Consider the following 5,197-nt stretch of genomic DNA (forward strand, 5'->3'; position numbering starts at 1 on the left):
GAGATCCCCCTCCTCCCCCCCCCCCCTCCCCCCCCCTGCTTATGGGCTCCTACACCATTAAACGGTGAGAGAGAGAGAGATCAAAGATCAACAATAAGGTGTTGGGCTGCATTCAGTAATCACTGAGTAAAATTCAAGAGCCTGTATTATGTAGGTGGTAAGACTAAATGATAGCACCAGCCTCTCCCAGGCTTCAGATAAATACATTGCAAGCTTTGCAGTTGATTTCAATGGGCATGGGATCAGCGCAGGTAGCCCACGTCACAGCTGCCTTCCACATAGGAATAGTACAGGGGAAGACCTCTTCCCTGCTGTTCATGCATGCCAGACTGGCCATAATTTGCCCTGTAGTGTTAAGAGTCGACTAGCTTACTGTAACAAAGCAGCAAAACTAAAGTGTCTAGACTTTGCTGATATGGGAATAATACTTGAAACTAAATTACCTAAAAGATACTGTGTATGAGTCTAGTTAAACCTAGCATCAAACAGATTATATAACTTTACTGGGAAATTTTCCTTTGTGGTTAAATCAGCTAAAAATGTATGATAAACATTTATATCCAAGAAAACAGAGCTAAAAGTGATTTTTTATTTTTATTTTATTTTTTTTAAAGCTAGGTTGAAGCATACTGTGTTTGCATGTTCCCAGCAAAGTGGCTATTTTTCTACAACCTAAGTTAAGACAACTGTATTTATAATGAATGTCTAACCAATATATGTGTACATATATACACATAAATATATTTATATACTGTACATATATCGTAGATCACCAGAGTTTAATTGACTTAGAAAGGACATTTTAGATAAAAGATATTTTCCCTAGATTTCTCTTTATACAATGAGTAGCTCAAAATTATGGCATTAAAAACTATGTTACCTTCAGATTCAAGAGTACTGAACTACAAGGAACATTTATACTGTTTTTCAGTGAAGTTTTATTGATTGTCTTCAGTACTGGAAAACTCCAGATTTCTATCAACTTCTGTATCACTGAATTCTAAAGAACAGGATATGCATAGAGATATTATTTGAAGATAAGTCTGTATCAATGGTACAGTACAGACACTTGATATTAAAAGCACAGAATTTGAAACAGAAGAGACAAGCTGAACAGTCTACTGTGTTGTATGTTAATATTCAACATTTTCAACGTGTGTATATATAGTAAAATAAAAAAGTTTGTGGCTTCAGCAGCCTGTACCATGTTGTGTTTTGTGTTCTTTAACAAAATGTCACCCACATGCAGTGTGTATGTACAGAACTATTTGCATTCATTTATAATGTAAAACCTTTAGCAAGTGGAGATTTTATGTTTCACCTAACAAGGACCATTCATGTCAGCGTGCGCTTAAAAATAAGGTTTTTACAACTTAGCCCTCTATTGAATGTTCTTGTAAAAATGAAAAGCAGTGCATTTAAACAAACAAAAAAAGCTAGTTATATTTTGAGATAATAACAGCAAATAAAGCACAAATGTACCATAGTACTTATTTTATCATCCTTAAGAACCTGGTCTGTTAATTGTCGATACAAAAATTGTTGTTTCTCATTTATCAGTAGCATCGGTGGAACTAATAAACACTAAAAGCATCAAATCTGCATGTAAAGCCAAGATAAAAGCATGCATGAGACCACAACACAGCTACAACCTATACCCCTGAGATGACCAGGTTTTAATCCAGTTTAGAAAAAGGAAGATCACTCTACATCAAGGCGTCTTGTGAAATTGGAAATGTGTTTTTGATGTTAATCAGAAATCAAGGCAGCAGGTGTAAGCTGAAATGAAGAGCAAGAATAGACAAGTGCAAGTGAACAAGCTTCCTCAGGAGTGCAGGAAGCTTAAGAAGCAATTTTTATTTTTCTTTTATTTCAGCATCTACTCCAAAAGATCTCAATGGATGTAAGATTCTGTCCTAGACATACAATGGAAGATTTACTGCTATCCTTAAAGTCCACATTCTTCATCCTTCCCATGTTTGCTTTGCACTCGTATATGGGTATCATTTCTATTGTTAACACCTAGGAAAACCATGGACAGGCTAATCAGTAGCCACTCTTGTTGGGAAAGGCTCGTGCAAAGTGATAAGTGCTGTCTGGATCCCTGAAAGTGCCAGAACTTGGGCTTCTTTTGACCTTGGTTGCCAATAAGATCCAAAGCCAGAATCATTCTGCTGAGGTCATGTTGTCCCATTCTCCAATATTTTCTCCTTGGGGGTTGTTGGAGGCAGCTCCTCTGGTGAATGTGGGAGTTGCAGTAGGGTGCAGAGAGAAGCAATCTGTGAAGTAATCTGCTGAAGCTTTAAAGTTTAGAATGAGAACTTTAAAATCATAACGCTATCTACCCAGGGGTCTATAACAGAACTGTTATATCTGATGGGGATATAAGGCCAATATGGGTGCCTGTACACATGCAGGGAGTCTGGTGCAATGTGCTGCAATTACAGTGTAACGGAGCAGACTCAATTAATCAAGTCTGATGGAACGTACTAATTAGCTCACTCCAGCCAGCCTTGTACATCTCATCTATCAGCATCCCCACTGCCATTTTGAAGCATGGGGGCGCTGATACACAAGGCGCTATGCCCCTTCCATCCCCAGAGTACAAGTAAAAATGCCCTACATGCTAAGGGTGTTCAACTGTACTGTGCTTTTATGCATGTCCTACATAATAGATTGTATATTCCCTCTTCTACCTAGTCCACCTCAGATGTGGCATGGATCAATGTGATGTAAAAGTCTTGGTCAAATGGAGATGCAGAAGGGAAGTGGGAATAACTTTTGGTCACTGTCCTTTTTGGATATTTATGAATAATACATGCACTGCTTTCCCTGAGATTGAATCTCACAACTCCATGATATTATCCTTGGTTATTCCAAGTTAACATATTTGGATCTTCTAATGCCAGAATTTAGAAATGTTACGTGTCCAGATGCTTAAGGAACAGAACAAAATCCTGGCCCCATTGGGCACAACTAGATGAGCACACACGGGCGATTTGCAGCACCATCGACTTGTCTGCAGCACTACAAAGCACACGCTCTGCACATGCAGGCAATAACCGCACTGCAAATAAGCAGTACAGTGGGGTTTTTTGATTCAAGGAGATCCCAGTGTCAAGAAAACACCTGAAAAAAGCAGGATGGCACTTGTGGCAGCAGCATGCAGCGCCCAAAATTAGAGCCTGGCTGGCCAGAGCCACACTCTGGCTGCTGGCCAGGCTCCATGCCCCTGTATTGCCACCGCTTGAGCCCCAGGAAGCCCCCAGGACTCCAGGCAAGACTGCTGGGGCCAGCCCAGGTGCTGGTCCCTGCCTCTCCTACCCTCCCAAGGACAACCTGCTGTGCACCAGAGCGTGTGTGCACAGGCATTCCCCAGGGACAAGTAGCAGTGGCACAACTATGTGCTGCTACTATTTGTTCCCAGGAAAATGCACGTGCATTTATCGGGATGTGCCCATTGGGGTGAATGGGGGCAGGATTTCACCCTTCATTCCCTTGGTTCAATCTGAATGAATCTGAAGTAATACAGCTGACATCAATCATGTTATTTCACATTAACACTCCTGAAAGCATTTAGTCTTCGTACCCATAAAAAGTTACACTAGCAACCTATGTTATTGCAATATGCTTGCTATCTAGGATTCTAGAGTGTGTATCTTCACAGCTTCTCTCTTCCATTAGATTTGTTTCAATTGGCAATAGTGATTTTTAATTGCAATCGAATCACCTTGATTAGGTTTGCAAAATCACAGGTTCCCTAGAGCAAATTAGGTATTGTATGTGTGTCATTTTAATGGACAAATTGTTAGTTGCATCACTTCCTTACATAATGTTCCTCTCTGTAGAAGTATTAATAATTTCATCATCAGTGTCCTTTTTTTACCAGGGAGAATTTCAAGGTTCCAATTATGAAATATCATTATATTGCCAGTGATCATTAGTGCTATTGTACTACAGTGCCACAGTGTTATTCTGTTGATCATGATATAGGTACATTGGAGTATTTGTACAAATGACAGAGAGAGGCAACCTTTCATCAAGGAAGTTTTCGTTAAATGACAGATTAGATCCCGAAGAAGCAGAATATGAATGGGAATGTGAAAAAGCTGACAGTCAAGCCAACTGAGTGTCACAATGCAAAGGTCCGTGTGATGGAGAGCAGAAATCAGAATAATAAAGGATGTCATGACGAAGACATGCTGACATTTTGTTAAGTGTAGCACAGGCTTTTTTAGTCAGCCTCAACTATTACTTAGCTTTTTTCTTGTCACGGAGAAAGATGAAAGTTTGGACAGTGAGAGGAGAAAAAAAAATGTTGACAGACCTAATGTGAGTCTAGATCCAATGAGAACCTCAGGTGGAATACTATTTTTTTCCACAGAACAGCATCACTCTAATAGGAGATTCACTATAATGGTTCTTGCAATGTACAAGGTGCAAGTCTTTGCAAACAATTCAGAATTTCACCTTAACCATTTGTTCCTATATTTATTGTAAGCAGGTTATATTTGTTAATTGTAGTAAATAAAGATTTATACATATGTCCCTATGGGTGCTTCTACACATTCATTAATGTGCAGTAGCTGCACATTTCATTTAGTACTTGCTCAATGAAGTACTAACTAAATGAGCAGTAACTTGCACTCCTGCATAGTAGTGCTGGTGCACTTTTTTTGTGATTCTTACTCTGCAGTAGCCTAATACCATTGCTCAGTAGTGTATTAGCACAATTTTTGCCTCGCACCCTACTATGCAGTGTTATTTGTCTACTATGCATTAAGTGCCTTATGTAGGCATACCCTATGCTTTAAGTGAGAAATGATCAGATGGAGGAGCACCACTAAAGCAATACTACTAACCTGAAGGTTTGGAGCAGCGACCATTTTTAGATTCTCATGTTGACTGCTGTCTTAAGGATGTTTCACGGTGAATGATGTATTCTGCACACCCTTACCTTAGCCACCCTTACCTTGTCAAGTGAAAAATCCACTCTTCTGGGAAGAGTGAGGTTTCCCATAGCTCAGTTCCATGCTTTGTTATGTAGGTGTAACTCCTTTTGTCCTCAGTGAACAGAGATTTGGACCCTGACTTTTTTTGCCTACCTTCTGTCTGACTTCAGACCAACATCACTCTTTACCTCACTTTTTTCACCATGATCACAGAGGCATCATGGTCCAGAGAACAGAGCACAAAA

At 39.7% G+C, this 5,197-nt stretch overlaps 1 protein-coding gene across 2 annotated transcripts in view; it reads left to right on the plus strand.

Annotated features, from left to right (window-relative positions):
* The window catches only part of KCNK1 (potassium two pore domain channel subfamily K member 1), a 48,702-nt gene extending 47,216 nt beyond the window's left edge, over positions 1-1,486 (plus strand). For both annotated transcript variants that reach the window (XR_003095902.1, XR_003095903.1), the window contains exon 5: positions 932-1,486. The gene's annotated coding sequence lies outside the window, so the exon portion shown is untranslated. The remainder of the gene's footprint in view (positions 1-931) is intronic.
* The last annotated feature ends 3,711 nt before the right edge of the window (positions 1,487-5,197 follow it).

This window comes from Alligator sinensis, unplaced genomic scaffold, assembly GCF_000455745.1.
Source record: "Alligator sinensis unplaced genomic scaffold, ASM45574v1 scaffold93_2, whole genome shotgun sequence".
NCBI lineage: Eukaryota > Metazoa > Chordata > Crocodylia > Alligatoridae > Alligator > Alligator sinensis.